Consider the following 21,230-nt stretch of genomic DNA (forward strand, 5'->3'; position numbering starts at 1 on the left):
TTTATATATTTGTATAAAAGTTTGGACACATCTTCTAATTCAATGGCTTTTTTATTTTTATTAATTAAAAGTCACTTCATGTCGTAAAGTAATGATGGATGTCATTTCTCTTTAGTTAGCTGTTCGGGTCTTGATATAATATGGATTACTACAGTTGTGGTGTGAACACAAACACATTAAAAAGGTAAGAAACTCGTCCACTAATTACCTTTTGACGAAGCACACCTGTTAATTGAAAAGCATTCCAGGTGACTACCTCATGAAGCCAGTTAAGATAACGCCAATAGTGTGTAAGGCATCATCAAGGGAAACACTGGGTACGGTGAAGAATCTAAACTCTCAAATATGTTTAGGGTTTTTTTTTTGTATTTTTAACAATTTTATTTGTGTTTTCCATGAAATTAACAGTTATTCCACGAAATCGAGTCGTACATGAGCTGATAGCTGATGAGGCATGTAGCCCTGAGTTGGCTGTAAGTCATGTACGAAGAGATTGAGTGGAATAACCGTTTTATTCTATCCACATTTCACTGGATTTTGAGAAACAGAGCATTTTTATTTGATTTTTTTTTGAAAATTCGGTAAATAAAAACTTATCCATTTTAACAAAACGTCTGACAAAATAATTTCCGCTTGGAATGTAAACAAACCAGTGAAATGACAGGAACAATTTGTGAAAAATGCAATAATAATAATAATAATTCTTGAAAAAAAAAGATACATTCTTACCATCAAATACTTTTATTCCATATTTTGTTGCTTTTTTGTATGGGGGGGGGTTTCCTTATTCTTCTTCAGGGTTTTCTGGTGGTTGGCAAACCAACTTAAAGGTGCATTACCGCCACCGGCTGGGCTGGAGTATGGAACAGGCGATATTGGGGGGAAACAAACAAACAAACAAACAAACAAAACTACAACCCCGATTCCAAAAAAGTTGGAACAAAGTACAAATTGTAAATAAAAACAGAATGCAATAATTTACAAATCTCAAAAACTGATATTGTAGTCACAATAGAACATAGACAACATATCAAATGTCGAAAGTGAGACATTCTGAAATTTCATGCCAAATTTTGGCTCATTTGAAATTTCATGACAGCAACACATCTCAAAAAAGTTGGGACAGGGGCAATAAGAGGCTGGAAAAGTTAAAGGTACAAAAAAGTAACAGCTGGAGGACCAAATTGCAACTCATTAGGTCAATTGGCAATAGGTCATTAACATGACTGGGTATAAAAAGAGCATCTTGGAGTGGCAGCGGCTCTCAGAAGTAAAGATGGGAAGAGGATCACCAATCCCCCTAATTCTGTGCCGACAAATAGTGGAGCAATATCAGAAAGGAGTTCGACAGTGTAAAATTGCAAAGAGTTTGAACATATCATCATCTACAGTGCATAATATCATCAAAAGATTCAGAGAATCTGGAAGAATCTCTGTGCGTAAGGGTCAAGGCCGGAAAACCATACTGGGTGCCCGTGATCTTCAGGCCCTTAGACGGCACTGCATCACATACAGGCATGCTTCTGTATTGGAAATCACAAAATGGGCTCAGGAATATTTCCAGAGAACATTATCTATGAACACAATTCACCGTGCCATCTGTCGTTGCCAGCTAAAACTCTATAGTTCAAAGAAGAAGCCATATCTAAACATGATCCAGAAGCGCAGATGTCTTCTCTGGGCCAAGGCTCATTTAAAATGGACTGTGGCAAAGTGGAAAACTGTTCTGTGGTCAGAGGAATCAAAATGTGAAGCTCTTTATGGAAATCAGGGACGCCGTGTCATTTGGACTAAAGAGGAGAAGGACGACCCAAGTTATCAGCGCTCAGTTCAGAAGCCTGCATCTCTGATGGTATGGGGTTGCATTAGTGCGTGTGGCATGGGCAGCTTACACATCTGGAAAGACACCATCAATGCTGAAAGGTATATCCAGGTTCTTGAGCAACATATGCTCCCATCCAGACAACGTCTCTTTCGGGGAAGACCTTGCATTTTCCAACATGACAATGCCAAACTACATACTGCATCAATTACAGCATCATGGCTGTGTAGAAGAAGGGTCCGGGTACTGAACTGGCCAGCCTGCAGTCCAGATCTTTCACCCATAGAAAACATTTGGCGCATCATAAAATGGAAGAAACGACAAAAAAGACCTAAGACAGTTGAGCAACTAGAATCCTACATTCGACAAGAATGGGTTAACATTCCTATCCCTAAACTTGAGCAACTTGTCTCCTTAGTCCCCAGATGTTTACAGACTGTTGTAAAGAGAAAAGGGGATGTCTCACAGTGGTAAACATGGCCTTGTCCCAACTTTTTTGAGATGTGTTGTTGTCATGAAATTTAAAAATCACCTAATTTTTCTTTTTAAATGATACATTTTCTCAGTTTAAACATTTGATATGTCGTCTATGTTCTATTCTGAATAAAATATGGAATTTTGAAACTTCCACATCATTGCATTCCGTTTTTATTTACAATTTGTACTTTGTCCCAAGTTTTTTGGAATCGGGGTTGTATATTCTTTTAGCTATTTTTGTTTCTACTAAATATTTGATAACACAGTTTTTGGGGTTTTGTTTTCCAGGAGAGTTTTTATTTCATTCTCGGTTGGTTCAGCAACACGCTCCACCATTTTGTTTTTCTCTACTCACGGTATATGAGCTGATATCCTAGTAGCCAATCAGAGCGCACGATTGGTCATATCCAGTGAATGTGGATAGAATAATTCCAGATGTTATTTCATAGTTTTAATGTCTTCAGTATTGTAGAAAATTGTGAAAATACACAAAAACCTGTGAATGAGTAGGGGTGTCCACACATCCCCTTTTCCTAACCATGTACAGCTGAACAATTGATTTTTAGATCACAGGTTTAATTAACCTAGGGTTAGATGAATTACATTTATTAATCCTTGTAGAAAAGATGGAGCTTTCTGAACTGAGACACAAGTAGAGCCACCTCCGTGTACTATTTGGTTGGATGATGGTGGCCATGATCCCCAGCTCCACCCAGTCTCATATACAGAGCCTGGGGGAGGCACTCTGAGTCGATATATTTTATTGACAGCTGCCAGAATGTGAAGAGAACATCAGCAAATATTACAAAACAAATTTGCTTCGGAGATAAAAATTACTGCTTCCATCTTGAAGGCCTTGCTGAAGAACCCAAATGGTGACATGGAATTCACCTACCATTTCCTACGTACCATTCATTCATTCATTCATTCATTCATTCATTAACTGCTTTATCCAGGGGCAAATTCACAGAGCCAATCCAACCAGTGGGATATGTTTGGGAGCTTGGAGGAAGCCAGAGAATCTTCAGGAACCTCACATGGATGCAATGAGAACGTGCAAAGCTAGAAGCTGATGTGGACGATGCTGATCATCAGCGATAATTGTGATAACTAGTTTGTCATTGTAAGTGTATAATACTTTCAAATTTAGCAGTAACATTCCAGTGGTTTTTTTCATAAGTAAATTAAAGATGATTATAAAGGTAGGTGCGGCATTTCAGTTGAACTGGAAAGGAAACTTTAAATGCATTTCCTCTTCTTTTAGAGAAAGCACATTTTAAAATACTTCTGGTTGAGATGCACGCAAAAGAGAGATATACAGTATTTCGGTTCAGGAAAAGCTGTACATTTCAGAAATGAGTAGAAAATGCTAACACTTTGACTTCATGGAGGGTTTTCCTAGGCCACCACATGAATATACCACAAATATATATGTGATTATTCTATCAACATTCACTGGATATGAGCAATCGTATGCTCTGATTGGCTACTCTACTACTAGGCTATCAGCTCATATACCATGAGTAGAGAAAAACAAAATGGCAGAGTGTGATGCTGAACCAAGCGAGGACAAAATAAAACCTCTACTCAAAAACAAAACCCCCAAAATTGTGAAAGTGTTTATTTAAAAAAAAAAACAGAAATAGCTAAAAGAATATAGATTTTTGCTTGTTTGTTTGGATCCCCCCAGTATCGCCTCTTCCACACTCCAGCCCAGTGGTTGGCAGTAATGCACCTTTAAGATAGTTTGCCAACCGCCAAAAAAACTAAAGAAGAAGAACAACAACAAAATGGCGTTGCGTGTTGCTGAGCCAACCGAGGACCAAATAAAAACTCTACTCGAAAACAAAACCCCAAAATAAAAAAAGCAACAAAATATGGAATAAAAGTATTTGATGGTAAGAACATCTTTTTTTTTCTTCAAGAATTATTATTATCGCATTTTTCACAAATTACTCCTGTCATTTTGCCGGTTTGTTTACAACCCCGATTCCAAAAAAGTTGGGACAAAGCACAAATTGTAAATAAAAACGGAATGCAATAATTTACAAATCTCAAAAACTGATATTGTATTCACAATAGAACATAGACAACATATCAAATGTCGAAAGTGAGACATTTTGAAATTTCATGCCAAATATTGGCTCATTTGAAATTTCATGACAGCAACACATTTCAAAAAAGTTGGGACAGGGGCAATAAGAGGCTGGAAAAGTTAAAGGTACAAAAAAGGAACAGCTGGAGGACCAAATTGCAACTCATTAGGTCAATTGGCAATAGGTCATTAACATGACTGGGTATAAAAAGAGCATCTTGGAGTGGCAGCGGCTTTCAGAAGTAAAGACGGGAAGAGGATCACCAATCCCCCTAATTCTGCACCGACAAATATCAGAAAGGAGTTCGACAGTGTAAAATTGCAAAGAGTTTGAACATATCATCATGTACAGTGCATAATATCATCAAAAGATTCAGAGAATCTGGAAGAATCTCTGTGCGTAAGGGTCAAGGCCGGAAAACCATACTGGGTGCCTGTGATCTTCGGGCCCTTAGACGGCACTGCATCACATACAGGCATGCTTCTGTATTGGAAATCACAAAATGGGCTCAGGAATATTTCCAGAGAACATTATCTGTGAACACGAGTCACCGTGCCATCCGCCGTTGCCAGCTAAAACTCCATAGTTCAAAGAAGAAGCCGTATCTAAACATGATCCAGAAGCACAGATGTCTTCTCTGGGCCAAGGCTAATTTAAAATGGACTGTGGCAAAGTGGAAAACTGTTCTGTGGTCAGACGAATCAAAATTTGAAGTTCTTTATGGAAATCAGGGACGCCGTGTCATTCGGACTAAAGAGGAGAAGGATGACCCAAGTTGTTATCAGCGCTCAGTTCAGAAGCCTGCATCTCTGATGGTATGGGGTTGCATTAGTGCGTGTGGCATGGGCAGCTTACACATCTGGAAAGACACCATCAATGCTGAAAGGTATATCCAGGTTCTAGAGCAACATATGCTCCCATCCAGACGACGTCTCTTTCAGGGAAGACCTTGCATTTTCCAACATGACAATGCCAAACCACATACTGCATCAATTACAGCATCATGGCTGCGTAGAAGAAGGGTCCGGGTACTGAACTGGCCAGCCTGCAGTCCAGATCTTTCACCCGTAGAAAACATTTGGCGCATCATAAAATGGAAGATACGACAAAAAAGACCTAAGACAGTTGAGCAACTAGAATCCTACATTAGACAAGAATGGGTTAACATTCCTATCCCTAAACTTGAGCAACTTGTCTCCTCAGTCCCCAGACGTTTACAGACTGTTGTAAAGAGAAAAGGGGATGTCTTACAGTGGTAAACATGGCCTTGTCCCAACTTTTTTGAGAATTGTTGTCATGAAATTTAAAAATCACCTAATTTTTCTCTTTAAACGATACATTTTCTCAGTTTAAACATTTGATATGTCATCTAAGTTCTATTCTGAATAAAATATGGAATTTTGAAACTTCCACATCATTGCATTCCGTTTTTATTTACAATTTGTACTTTGTCCCAACTTTTTTGGAATCGGGGTTGTACATTCTAAGCAGAAATGATTTTGTTGGATGTCTTGTATAAAGTTTTATTGAATTTGCAAAAAATAAAAATGCTCTGTTTCTCAAAATGCAGTGAATGTGGAGAGAATAAAACAGTTATTCCACTCAGTCTCATCGTACATGGATTATAGCCGACTCGGTGCTATGCGCCTAGTCAGCTATCAGCTCATGTACGACTCGATTTTGTGGGTTAGCTGTTAAATAAATAAATAAACAAATATGTGTGTGTGTATATATATATATATATATATATATATATATATATATATATATATATATATATACACACATACATACATGGGGCAGGGCGGGGCGGCACAGTGGTGTAGTGGTTAGCGCTGTCGCCTCACAGCAAGAAGGTCCGGATTCGAGCCCTTTGGCCAGTGAGGGCCTTTCTGTGTGGAGTTTGCATGTTCTCCCCGTGTCCGCGTGGGTTTCCTCCGGGTCCTCCGGTTTCCCCCACAGTCCAAAGAGATGCAGGTTAGGTTAACTTGTGACTCTGAATTGACCGTAGGTGTGAATGTGAGTGTGAATGGTTGTCTGTGTCTATGTGTCAGCCCTGTGATGACCTGGCGACTTGTCCAGGGTGTACCCCACCTTTCGCCTGTAGTCAGCTGGGATAGGCTTCAGCTTGCCTGCGACCCTGTAGAAGGATAAAGCGGCTAGAGATGATGAGATGAGATGACTGACATACATACATATATACATACATACATGGGGCGGGGCGGCACGGTGGTGTAATGGTTAGCGCTGTCGCCTCACAGCAAGAAGCTCCGGGTTCGAGCCCCGTGGCCGGCGAGGGCCTTTCTGTGTGGAGTTTGCATGTTCTTCCCATGTCCGCGTGGGTTTCCTCCGGGTGCTCCGGTTTCCCCCACAGTCCAAAGACATGCAGGTTAGGTTAACTGGTGACTCTAAATTGACCATAGGTGTGAATGTGAGTGTGAATGGTTGTCTGTGTCTATGTGTCAGCCCTGTGATGACCTGGCGACTTGTCCAGGGTGTACCCTGCCTTTTGCCCGTAGTCAGCTGGGATAGGCTCCAGCTTGCCTGCGACCCTGTAGAACAGGATAAAGCGGCTAGAGATAATGAGATGATATATACACGGGGCGGCACGGTGGTGTAGTGGTTAGCGCTGTCGCCTTACAGCAAGAAGGTCCAGGGTCGAGCCCCGTGGCCGGTGAGGGCCTTTCTGTGTGGAGTTTGCATGTTCTCCCCGTGCGGGTTTCCTCCGGGTGCTCCGGTTTCCCCCAGAGTCCAAAGAGATGCAGGTTAGGTTAACTGGTGACTCTAAATTGACCGTAGGTGTGAATGTGAGTGTGAATGGTTGTCTGTGTCTATGTGTCAGCCCTGTGATGACCTGGCGACTTGTCCAGGGTGTACCCCGCCTTTCGCCCGTAGTCAGCTGGGATAGGCTCCAGCTTGCCTGCGACCCTGTAGAACAGGATAAAGCGGCTAGAGATAAGATGAGATTTTATATATACACACACACACACACACACACACACACACTCACCGGCCACTTTAATAAGAACCTGTTCTTGGCTGCAGGAATGGAACCCAATGCACGGCTCGAAATTCGCGGTGGTCCAGTCGCCTGAGGCGACTTAATTTGTCATTTGGCAGGCAATTCCTGTCACTAGCCAGCCCGGCTGGCTAGATGAAAATAAAAAATATATATGAAGCGAAGATTCAGACACACCGTCAACTAAAGCCGCCACATATTATGCGTGTGCCGTGTCTGTGTTAATCGATGTGTTTATCAGCAGGACGGAAAATACTGAAGAATTCCAAATCATATTGTGTACAAGTCAGGCTGTCGGTTTTTTCACTACTGCGGATGCATATAACGCATCTCGTTGAATATCGCGGTAATCACGTTATCAAATTCAATAGATGTGGCCACATTATCGCCCATTTAAACACGTGTTTTTGTTGTTTACATCTACATCTGCCAAAGCTACGTTGTGATGTGGAATTTTCTGAAAGGTGTACAGAAACTGCCTGAGACAGGGACAAAGCGACCTCGGTCTGAAGAGGAGAAAAAGGCAGCCGATAAAGCGTACGAGAAGGAGAAACGACAAAGGACTTCTAAGCAAACAGGGTAGGCCTTGGCTGCAATACAATTTTTATGGAATAATTAATTTTTTTCAAGTTGATTCCTAGTCAGTATGAAGCTCCTAATGCTTTCTGTCTCATAAATGGTTAAATACAGAAAGCATGTTGGACATATTTTGGGTGCTATAGTCATGATAGTAAGTACATTTGTTTTCAATACTCATACGCCAAGTTTTCCAATATATTATTATTTGTTGATGTTATATTATAGTGCTCTGTGTTGTTCTCATTTATGTATTTGACAACAGTATCAAAATAATCGGGTCTTGAAATAAATGCACATTAGTCATGAACAATGGTAACTATTCTCTTTTGTGTTATTTTTGACAGAAGTAAAATTCATACATGAACAAATTTTGGCTAGTTGATTTTCTGTTTGGCTAGTTACTTTGGAAGGTAACTAGTCCAGCTGGCTGGTGAAAAAAATATATGAATTTCTAGGCCTGCAATGTGTTTTTCTGTTCTGCTGTTGCATGCTGAGATGCTTTTCTGTTCACCACGGTTATAAAGAGTGATTATATGAGTTACTGTATCCTTCCTGGCAAAGAAGCTCAAACCAGTCTGGCCATTTTCCTCTGACCTCTCTTATCAACAAGGCGTTTGTTTCCACCCACAGAACTATCGCTCACTCATTCTGTTTTTTGTTTTTCACACCATTCTGTGTAAACTCTAGAGACTGTTATTTGTGTGTGAAAACCCCAGGAGATCAGCAGGTTCTGAAATACTCAAACCAGTCCATCTGACTCAAACCAACACCCATGCCACAGTGAAAGTCACTCTTCACTGTGAGATCACAATTTTTCCCATTCTGATGTTTGAACATTATGAACATTAACTGAAGCTCTTGATTTGTATCTGCATGATTTGACGCATTGTGCTGCTGCCAAGGGATCGGCTGATTAGAGAACTGCATCAAACAGACAGCAGGTGGATGTATGGGTGGTCCTAATAAAGGGGCCGATGAGTGTATATTCATATATAATCTCTGTGTATGTGTTAGATTTTACATATACACACACTAAATAGTCATATTCAATTTCAAATTCGTCCATCTCTCATGCAAGTGCTCAAATTCTCGCTTGCTTGAGGGCTGTGAATACTGCACACGACAAAAGGAGTGCTGACTAGTGAGTCCTTTTGCTCCTGGAAGCCCTGCTGAAATCTGTCTGCTGAGGGACCTGTGTACGAGAGCGATGCGGCAGCTATGTCTCATTCACCAACTGCTAGAAAGCCGAATGAGAAGACAAGGCAAGGCAATCTCAAAAGTCAGAGAATGCCGAGAAGCGAGGCAAGACATGAAAGTTGGCCTATTTCATGGTCAGGCAGCAGGGACTGGAGAGGGTCTTGAATGGCAATGTGTCTACTTTAATGTGACAGACAAGTCCCTAGGCAAAATGAGCAGAGGCAGACAAGCCCAGGTACTCTGTGAGTGTGACACCGTCACTGGAAACAGTGTTTCTACACACCCCTGCCATGAGTTGCTATACGCTTGTAAATAAATAAAACAAATTTGCTCCACATGTGGAGAGTTAATGGCATGGAGCCCCTGAGCAAGCTGTGCTGAAGCAGTCCGCCCTGCTCCAATACGGATCATAAAAATCTCGGCTTATATTTGAGGGACTTGATCACTGAGAAACACTCTCTCTCTCTCACTCACACACACACACACACACACACACACACACACACACACACACACACTCTCTCTCTCTCTCAGATGCTATTTGCTCGGGCAGCCCTGCCTGTCCCTGCACTAACGCCTGGTGTGTACCGGGTGCTAGAATGGGTGCTGATGCCTGAGGGCTCTGTGCCACTTACGTTTATAAGGATGCGACTTCCATGCACAGACAGGCCAAAACAATTCAGTCAATCTAAATTGTTAATAAACCTAAAACCTGAATGTTTAACAAAGGAAAAGGGAGTTTAGGCTTTCTCAGGGGAATATGAGTGTGCACAATTATTAGGCAAGATTTAGTGTGCAGAATTATTATGCAACAAAATGAAAAGCTAAAATTTCCCCATCTTATTTAAATTTTTAGAGTAATTGTAACAAATAAACAATTCAGAATTAACAAATACACACTTTTGGCATTTCAAAAATATTCAGTGACTAATATAGCCACCCTTCTTTTCAATAACTGCCCTGAGCCTTCCATCCATGGAGTCTGTTAGTTTCTTGATTTGTTGATGATCAACTTTTTGTGCAGCAGCAACCACGGCTTCCCAAATGCTCTTCAGAGTGGTGTATTATCTTCCCTCACTGTAAATCGCACGTTTAAGAAGGGCCCACAAGTTCTCAATGAGTTTAAGTCAGGTGAGGAAGGGGGCCGTGTCATTACTTGGCCATCTTTAAGGCCTCTGTTGGCTCACCAAGCAGTGGAGTACTTGGATGCATGTGATGGTGCATTGGCCTGCATAAAACTCATGGCCTTCTTGAATGATTTCAGACTTCTTCCTGGACCAGTGCTTGAAGAATGTATCTTCTAGAAACTGGCAGTAGGTTTGGGAGTTGATTTTTAAATCCATCTTCAACTTGAAATGGTTCAACTAACTCATCCTCCATAATAGCAGCCCATACCAGTACCCAGGGGCGCCGCCAGAAATTTTGGGCCCCATGAAAGATTAGAATTTTGGGCCCCTCAACTTTGCCCACCCTCATCACAATTGCACTGTATATAGCAAACTGTATATGGCGCTCGCTCATTAAAAACTTCAATCCTAAAGCATTTATGGGTTGTATTGCTGCTTACCTCCTTCTCCAAAGGGGGGTTCAGTGGTTTGGTAGGGCAGAGGTCCCCCTGAGGCTGAATCTGTGCATATTTAGGGCACCTCATTAGTTATGAAACCGGTTATTAGCACTAGTTATTAGCACCAGCATAACGTAATATTTCATCTTGTTTATCACACAAGTCAGTTCAGTTATTAAAATGGAAAAAATGTCACTGTACAAACTGTAAAAGTGTTCTCTTGATAGGCTAATCCAACCACGTTCATACTGTTCATTTACCATTCGCTAATATTTTGAACACACATGTGAGCGATGGCTACCTTTCTTTGGGAAAAACTGAGTGACCAGTTGCCTGCCTCTCCGGTCCCTCTCAGCTTTCAGCTGCCTTTCTTTACGTTTTTGACAGCCACTCTTCATATTTAGCAATCATAGACTGTACGCACTCCACTGCTGGCTGGCTGGCTGCTGCACCGCGACACAGCAGCAAGTAGCGTTGCACTGATCAGCACACAGATTTAACGCACCGCGCTTCTACCAGAACTGGACCGTACCATTTCGCAAAAGGGGGAGGGTTAAATGACAATATGTTGAAGAACTCAAGAAATAGACAACCTTGTTGAATTAGCTCATTTTACCAGATGGAATATTGCATTGTTATTTCAAAAGTCTTATTAAAATCATTAAAAGCATATTATCAGCCCCTTAAAGGGCCCCATGGCAGTGCTGGGCCCCTAGAATTGTTCTAACCTTTCCCCCCCTGGCAGCGCCCATGCCAGTACCCCTCCTCCACCTTGCTGGTGTCTGAGTCGAAGTGGTGCTGTGTGTCCATTAGTTATCCAGCCATGGGCCCATCCATCTGGTCCATCAAGAGTCACTCTCATTTCATCCTTCCATAAAACCTTTGAAAAATCTGTCTTCAGATATTTCTTGGCCCAATCTTATGTTTCAGCTTGTGAGTCTTGTTTAGTGGTGGTCGTGTTTCAGCCTTCCTTACCTTGGCCATGTCTCTGAGCACCAAACACCTTGTTCTTCTGGACACTCCAGGTAGGTTGCAGTTCTGGAATATAGTGGCACTGGAGGATAAAGGGTTCCTGGTAGCTTCATGTTTAATCCTTCTCTAGTCTTTTTTGGTTAATTTGTGGCTTTTCTTCTCCACACGTTTTTCACGACCCTGTTGACTATTTGCAAAAAAAAAAAAAACGTTTGATTGTCCTGTGGTCACATTTCAATAGCTTAGCTATTTCAAGAGTGCTGCATCCCTCTGATAAGCATTTTACAATTTTTGTCTTTTCAATGTCTGATAAATCTCTTTTTTAGCCCATTTTTCCTGAGATAAAGAAGCTGCCTAATAATTATGTACACCTTAATATAGGGTGTTAATGACTTTAGGCCACACCCTCCCTCATTACACAAATAAATACCACCTAAGAATGCTTAAAGCCAATAAGCATTGAAGTGTATATAGCTTAGGGTTGTAAAATATGCATAGAAATAAATGGTATGGTTAGAGTACTCACTTGCCTAATAATTGTGCACACAGTGTTTTGGACTTCATAAAAATAAACACAACAGTGCTATTTGTGTAATCTGATTGGTCAGACAGTGTTGATTTGTTTTTCTGTAACAGCACAGCTTGTACAGTGTTGATCTGTTTACATATTAATCTTTCCCTCTTACTAATAAATTATTGCTTCTGTAATAATTCATCTACATGGGTTTGACGTAATCTGAGAAACAACTAACAAACATGCTGTGATTTCACAAAGAAAAACAAATATTATGATCCATCATTGATATGTCAAAGTTTTCTTTCAGGAGATTTTTGTTTGTTTTAAATCGTGCCACACTTTGTAATGCTCAGGCGGTTTTCCACCACATGAAAGTCTTCAGGACAAAGTTTCCACTTTCAGGTTTATTTGTAAAATTACAGCCTGCAGGTGGAAATCTGTGACTAGGTAAGTGATAACAATCCCTAACTTGTTTCGTAGACACCTCAAATGTAAGTAGAAATTATTATAAAGGACGATGTGTTGTTCTTTAATAAACTAACACTTGTAACCCTGGTCAAATTGCTGTCATAGAAGAATAATAAAACACTTTATTGGAAAATTGTTGACTTTGAGATGGTAAGAGTAACTTGACTACTGTTGTATCACCTCATCAGGGCCTGAGCACCGGAGGTGTGCAGCCTCCAGTGTCCACCAGAGGGCGTTGCACCAAGGTGCAAGGCCCTATTGTTTTCCAAAGGTTTCTTTCTTATTATAATTATTGTTATGCTTCTTCATTTTCTTCAAGACTTGGCCATTTTTGAGATGGTTCCCATGGGTGAAAATTCATGAAATTTGGTACACACATCAGCCCTGGCCACCACTTCTCAGGCATACAGGCTTGGCCCCGGGTGTGTCTAGGGGACTCCATATGTAATTGAATCTTTTACCCAGTATATACTTTCACCTATCCGTATCAAATTTGGTAGGGGTGTGGGGTGCCCCAAGAAGAACAAAATTGTAAAGTACATTATATTAGCGGGCGGCACGGTGGTGTAGTGGTTAACACTGTCGCCTCACAGCAAGAAGGTCTGGGTTCGAGCCCCGTGGCCGGCGAGGGCCTTTCTGTGCGGAGTTTGCATGTTCTCCCCGTGTCCGCGTGGGTTTCCTCCGGGTGCTCCGGTTTCCCCCACAGTCCAAAGACATGCAGGTTAGGTTAACTGCTGACTCTAAATTGACCGTAGGTGTGAATGTGAGTGTGAATGGTTCAGGGGCGATTTCTCAGAGACAACAAGGGAAGCCGAGCTTCCCCTAAAATTCTCTCCCCAAACTGCGGCGTCTACGACGTTGAATTCTCATTAAAATAATAACTTGCATAATATAAGTTAACGGAGCACAACGAGTAATATTTACATTTATTTACAGAGTAATGTACAGAGACATCCGCTAGGGACTGACTGATCATACTTCCGTGTTCCTCGTCGAAGTACTGCCCTCCTCATGTCTTTCAAACACTACCTCTAATAATCCTTTATCAGCCCGGCTTCTTGTCCCTCCCACTGTCTCGTTAACGGAGTGTTAATGGAGTTAACTATGGAGTTAAAGTGTAACTCCGTTAACTCAGTTAACATTGTATTTATGTTCATAACTATCCTGTAACTTATTTGAATGATGTCTGACGAACTTGCAGTTCGCTACGAGAATCACCTTTGCTGCCAGGCTGTAACCTTTCTTATTTCAATGGGCTCTATGGACTGGCAGCAGTGTTGCCAGATTGGGCGGTTTTAAGTGCATTTTGGTGGGTTTTGAACATATTTTGGGATGGAAAACGTATCTGGCAGTATCTGGCAACACTGACTGGTAGCCGGGTATCCGTTGCAGTCTCTGAACAGCCAATTTCGGCTAGTTGTTATTGGTTAAAATCAACAAAATCGTCACTTCCAGGGAAGCCGGGCTTCTCTGGGACTAAACGAGACAGTGGGAGGGACAAGAAGCCGGGCTGATAAAGGATTATTAGAGGTAGTGTTTGAAAGACATGAGGAGGGCAGTACTTCGATGAGGAACACGGAAGTATGATCAGTCAGTCCCTAGCGGATGTCGAGAAAGTGTAGTCGTGTGCCAAAGTGCTGTCCGAATTTCTTTTCATATAAACGGTTCTTCTCATTGATGTCTCTGTACATTACTCTGTAAATAAATGTAAATATTATTCGTTGTGCTCCGTTAACTTTCATCCATTCTATCAGTTTGATCATTCGTGAATTCACTCGTTTATTTCATTTGTAGTTCAATCTGGTTGTAGGCTAGCTTGAGCCTTATTGGGATCTGCAGTGCTAGCTGCTAACAGAAATTGGTGAAGTCTCTGGAAAGCACAACCAGCTGGTATGACAGGGTCACAGACCATTTTCTGGAAAAGGAGCGGAGGGCAGAATGTGTGTATAAATAGTGTTCATGTTCATGAATCTGAAGTGTGTATATTGTTCAGTAATGTTAAGAGAATGGGCTCTGTGTTATAGGTTATACCTGGGTATAATATTCAAGGTTCTGTGTGTTGCATAGCCTACCTGGTTATGAATTTCCAGACTGTGTTGCAGAAGATGTTCAAGGATGTGTTGCACAGCTGGGTGTTGTGTTAAAGACTCTGTGTTGCATATCAGGGTATGATGTTCAAGGCTCTTCGTTGAATAGCCAGTGATTTTTGGATGTTTTATATTTTTGATTAAGGATATGAGGCACTAGCCTGGCAAGCCAGACTATAACATGAAATGTACAAGCAAAAATACTTTCTGCCACTAGGTAGGGTTGTCTAGTTCACTATGCTAATGGGGCACACCTTTCTATGCTTTGATATCCGGCCTACAGGTTTTACGATGAATGTGTAAAATGGGTTTCCCCTGTTTTAAAAACCAGCAGCCGCCACTGGAATGGTTGTCTGTGTCTGTGTCAGCCCTGTGATGACCTGGCGACTTGTCCAGGGTGTACCCCGCCTTTCGCCCATAGTCAGCTGGGATAGGCTCCAGCTTGCCTGCGACCCTGTAGAAGGATAAAGCGGCTAGAGATAATGAGATGAGATGAGACATTATATTAGCCACACTCAACAGGAAGTGAGTTATTTTTGGTTTTGTGCATTTTGACACGCGTTACATTTTGACATTCTCCTCCTAGGCAGTTTGTTGGATACATGACAGATTTGGTATACCGGAAATGCTCGGGCCCTCATCGCCCCTTGCAGCTATATTTGTGGATTATTTTTCTATCTTGGCACACCTTGCCGTGCTTCAAGCCGAACATAACTCTGATAAAGATTAAACCGCAGCACTCTACATGCTGCCACCTCAAAGCAAACTGATCAGGATAAAAGTACACACAAGACACATGTATTGACACTCGTAATTTGATTGTGCATTGCTGTCTGAATACACTACCTGGTTTTTATTTCATCCCTGAATCAAAACGGTCCAATTTGATACTACAACACTGCTGAAGTCTCCATCCTGCTCAGAAGATATTTATTAATTTTCTAACACAGCAGCTCTGATCGTTGGATTCACTTTATATTCTAATACATTACAATTTCTCTAGTCACAGCTTACAGATGGACTTGTGGAGCAGAAACTGCATTTAAATGTTAATACATACAACCCTGATTCCAAAAAAGTTGGGACAAAGTACAAATTGTAAATAAAAACAGAATGCAATAATTTACAAATCTCAAAAACTGATATTGTATTCACAATAGAACATAGACAACATATCAAATGTCGAAAGTGAGACATTTTGAAATTTCATGCCAAATATTGGCTCATTTGAAATTTCATGACAGCAACACATCTCAAAAAAGTTGGGACAGGGGTAATAAGAGGCTGGAAAAGTTAAAGGTACAAAACAGGAACAGCTGGAGGACCAAATTGCAACTCATTAGGTCAATTGGCAATAGGTCATTAACATGACTGGGTATAAAAAGAGCATCTTGGAGTAGCAGCGGCTCTCAGAAGTAAAGATGGGAAGAGGATCACCAATCCCCCTAATTCTGTGCCGACAAATAGTGGAGCAATATCAGAAAGGAGTTCGACAGTGTAAAATTGCAAAGAGTTTGAACATATCATCTACAGTGCATAATATCATCAAAAGATTCAGAGAATCTGGAAGAATCTCTGTGCGTAAGGGTCAAGGCTGGAAAACCATACTGGGTGCCCGTGATCTTCGGGCCCTTAGACGGCACTGCATCACATACAGGCATGCTTCTGTATTGGAAATCACAAAATGGGCTCAGGAATATTTCCAGAGAACATTATCTGTGAACACAATTCACCGTGCCATCCGCCGTTGCCAGCTAAAACTCTATAGTTCAAAGAAGTAGTCGTATCTAAACACGATCCAGAAGTGCAGACGTCTTCTCTGGGCCAAGACTCATTTAAAATGGACTGTGGCAAAGTGGAAAACTGTTCTGTGGTCAGACAAATCAAAATTTGAAGTTCTTTATGGAAATCAGGGACGCCGTGTCATTTGGACTAAAGAGGAGAAGGACGACCCAAGTTATCAGCGCTCAGTTCAGAAGCCTGCATCTCTGATGGTATGGGGTTGCATTAGTGCGTGTGGCATGGGCAGCTTACACATCTGGAAAGACACCATCAATGCTGAAAGGTATATCCAGGTTCTAGAGCAACATATGCTCCCATCCAGATGACGTCTCTTTCAGGGAAGACCTTGCATTTTCCATCATGACAATGCCAAACTACATACTGCATCAATTACAGCATCATGGCTGTGTAGAAGAAGGGTCCGGGTACTGAATTGTCCAGTCTGCAGTCCAGATCTTTCACCCATAGAAAACATTTGGCGCATCATAAAACGGAAGATATGACAAAAAAGACCTAAGACAGTTGAGCAACTAGAATCCTACATTAGACAAGAATGGGTTAACATTCCCGTCCCTAAACTTGAGCAACTTGTCTCCTCAGTCCCCAGACGTTTACAGACTGTTGTAAAGAGAAAAGGGGATGTCTCACAGTGGTAAACATGGCCTTGTCCCAACTTTTTTGAGATGTGTTGTTGTTAGTGTTGCCACACGTCCAGGTTTTTCCGGGATTGTCCCGTTTTTTTTGTGGAAAATGGAAAATGTCCAGGAAAATGGAATAACCTTCCCGGGACACGTTTTGTCCCGGTTTTTTTACTTCCTCACATTATCCCCCATTGAAATAAACACAAATCATTAATGTTTCTCGCAGCCACTTAACATATTAATAGTTTTCACGTAAGCGGGTATATTGTAGGCAGCTACTTGTGTGGCCTCACCGAATGTTTGCGCACGCAGCCAGTCGCCGTTGCTAGGTGATCGTGGTCAATACAACGGCGGCCGCGCGAAATCAAAGATACTGGAATACCGTAATACCAAACAATAGGTGAGAGTTCCCTTGGTCGGTGCGCGAGTAGGCTGGCTGTCTACTTCCTATGTTCTGATTCTGATAAAGGCTGGTTCTAAAGCCTGGGCCAATTTCATCAATAAATGAATCATTAAATAAATCATTAAATATATCAAAAAAGAATGCCTGAACACTGGCGTGAGAAATGAATAAATCAGTTGTCCCAATACCATAGCACCTCTCTCTTGTGATTAAAACAAAGGATTAGGGCTATTTGGTATGATACGGTAGTCTAACTTTTAAAGTTCAGTTCTCCAGAGAAAAGGCTAAAACAACAACGAAGCAGACTGAGAGAAATTATATTGATTATATTTGTATTATTTTGATTTGGAAACGGAATGGGAGGAGAGACTCTTCAGGGGGCTGTTAGCCTACTATTAAATATTTGTTAAAAAAAATATTGGCGTCCAAATAAGATCATTCCTATATGAAATTATTTTTTGTAATAATATTTGTGGCAGTGCCCATTTAAGGGTTAAGAAGACAAAATGAATTTTAACTAAACGCCTAACTGCACCAGTTGAACTGTTTTATTTTTAAACGTGAACATTCACATAAGGCATAAGGCATCGTAGATGTGCGTGTCCGCAGCCCTCAACCCCCGCGCTCGTACGTGCGCGCAGGCGCGGCTGCCGACCGATGTGTCCCGGTTTTTTACAACTCAGATGTGGCAACCCTAGTTGTTGTCATGAAATTTAAAAATAACCTAATTTTTCTCTTTAAATGATACATTTTCTCAGTTTAAACATTTGATGTTCTAACATCAATGTTCTATTCTGAATAAAATAGGGAATTTTGAAACTTCCACATCATTGCATTCCATTTTTACTGTATTTACAATTTGTACTTTATCCCAAGTTTTTTGGAATCGGGGTTGTAAAAAAATAGGTTTAACATTTAAATGGTTAACCTTTTAGGGTGGCCTTTTTAACATTTAACCTTTTAGGGTGGTGAAGTGGTTAGCACTGTCGCCTCATGGCAAGAAAGTTCTGGTTTCAAGCCCAGTGGCCAATGGGGGCCTTTCTGTGTGGAGTTTGCATGTTCTTCCTGTGTCTGCTTGGGTTTCCTCCAGGTGCTCCGGTTTCCCCTACAGGTCAAAGATATACAGATTAGGTTAATTGGTGGCTCTAAATTGACTGAGTGTTTGTCTCTGTATGTCAGCCCTGCGATGACCTGGTGACTTGTCCAAGGTGTACCCCACCTCTCGCCCATAGTCAGCTGGGACAGGTTCCAGCTTGCCCGTGACCCTGCACAGGATAAGTAGTTATGGATAATGGATGGATGTTAACCTTTTAATCTGCATTTTTGGTCTGAGTCTCTTGTGACAGCACTTGGTAACAGTCAGAAGTAAAGATGTAACTTTAAAGTTTCTGATGTGGGGAAGTCTTTTGATGGAGGTGGCTGCACTTTCCAAAAAAAAAAAAAAAAAGACAATTTGGAATTTTTGTGTCATATTAACACAGAGTGAGAGAGAGGATTCTCTGAATCTTTTCATGATATTATGTCAAATCAAATCAAATCAAGTTTATTTGTACAGCGCTTTTAACAATAAACATTGTCGCAAAGCAGCTTTACAGAATTTGAACGACTTAAAACATGAGCTAATTTTATCCCTAATCTATCCCCAATGAGCAAGCCTGTGGCGACGGTGGCAAGGAAAAACTCCCTCAGACGACATGAGGAAGAAACCTCGAGAGGAACCAGACTCAAAAGGGAACCCATCCTCATTTGGGCAACAACAGACAGCCTGACTATAATATTAACAGTTTTAACAGGTATAACCCTCAACTGTCCTCATGGGGCCGTCCTTCACAGGAGTGGGGCGATAAAACTCCGACCAGACACAGGGCACCAGGATGGATCAAGCAGGTCCGAGGGGCAGAAGAGGCCAGCATCTCAATCCCAGGATCAACATGTAACTCAGAGGGACAGATGGGGGGGGAGAGAAAGAAAACACGTTGTTAGGTATGCCCTAAAAATGACAAGTATTAAATCTGTGTGGTAGGCTCGCAGAGACGAGAGTCTTTACATCAGGCATGACGCACAATGGCATGTTAATATGGTAAAAAATATATCATGACCTGCTCTGGCTGGATGCTTGATTGGGTGATGGGAGCACACTCCTCAGCAATGATGAGATGCAGATGGGACCCTTAGGCCTGGCCAAGACAATTCAGTTACATTTCACCGGGTCTGGGACATGCGACAGAACGTCTGACGGCCGATTCCCTGCAGGCTACGATAGCCAGTCGAGGTCCCCACCGTCTCCACCAAAAGATTTCCTGTTGACTCCATGTAACTCAGAGGGACAGATTTGGGGTGGAGGGGGGGGGGAAGAGAAAGAAAACACAGGTGGTTAGGTATGCCCAATGTCACCTGAATAAGTAGGAACAGCATACATATTGCACCGAGTACAAGCAGGGACTCCGGCAACTAACTATGACAGCATAACTAAAAGGAGAGAGCCAGAAGGTAACACAGGCATGAGGGAGCCCCGGGACATAAAGCAGCCAGCCACTGCACCGTCAACAAACTCGAGTGAGCAAGCGAGTGGGGACTGACAGCATCCATACATCCCAGTTTACCAAAACACTCTATGTCTGAGGACCCTCCAGATCTACTCCTTTACCTCATAAACACCATTAACAAAAGGCTTGACTAAACAGATATGTTTTCAGCCTAGACTTAAATGCTGAGACTATCACATGTACCATAGATGATGTGATCCCCAAATTCTTTGTACTTTTACATTGAGAAATGTTATTCCTAAATTGTTGCAATGTTTTCCCATGCAGTCTTTCACAGAGCAGTGAACCCATCCCCATCTTTACTTCTGAGAGACTCCGCCTCGCTGGGATGCTCTTTTTATACCCAATCATCTTACTGACCTGTTGCCAATTAACCAAATTTTTTTTTTAACATTACAAAACTTTTTCAGTCTTTTATTGCCCCGTCCCAACTTTTTCTGAAACGTGTTGCTGACATCAAATTCAAAATGAGCACATATTTTTCGAAAAACAATAAAATTTCTCAGTTTCAACATCTGTGTTGTCTTTGTACCATTTTCAATGAAATACTATATACTGTTTCCATGATTTGCAAATCTTCACATTGTTTTTACTTACGCTATACACAGCGTCCCCGATTTTTCAGAATTAAGGTGGTATTCTGCAATTTAATTCAATAATTTCAAAATGTACTACTTGATGAAAGCAGTTGCAATGTTAATGTGTAAACCAGACATTTTAACTTTTGTATGAAATGCATAAAACCAGACGTGTTGGTTATGAGGAGCTAGCAACGTGTTCGGAGACTAAGAAATCAATCAATCAATCAATCAATCATATAAAATACACACAAAGTGTGTATAAAATACACACATAAATACACACATAAATACACACATATTACGCAGTGGTGCAAAGATACTAACTTTATCTTTGAGTGGAGAACATATTTCACGAGTAAGCGAAGTGAAAGGGTGAAAATATTTTCAACACAAGAAGATAAACTTCATATCTTCAGGCCACTGTGTGATGTTCTTTATATTATATGGGGACACACACACAAAATACCCAAGTTATTCAA

At 41.3% G+C, this 21,230-nt stretch overlaps 1 protein-coding gene across 1 annotated transcript in view; it reads left to right on the forward strand.

Moving 5' to 3' along the window:
- The first annotated feature begins 4,140 nt into the window (after window positions 1-4,140).
- dennd1b (DENN/MADD domain containing 1B) overlaps window positions 4,141-21,230 on the forward strand; it is a 216,774-nt gene continuing 199,684 nt past the window's right edge. Inside the window, exons 1-2 of the mRNA XM_060941793.1 lie at window positions 4,141-4,197; window positions 7,879-7,993. The gene's annotated coding sequence lies outside the window, so the exon portion shown is untranslated. The remainder of the gene's footprint in view (window positions 4,198-7,878; window positions 7,994-21,230) is intronic.

Source organism: Neoarius graeffei, chromosome 15 (assembly GCF_027579695.1).
Source record: "Neoarius graeffei isolate fNeoGra1 chromosome 15, fNeoGra1.pri, whole genome shotgun sequence".
Lineage (NCBI taxonomy): Eukaryota > Metazoa > Chordata > Actinopteri > Siluriformes > Ariidae > Neoarius > Neoarius graeffei.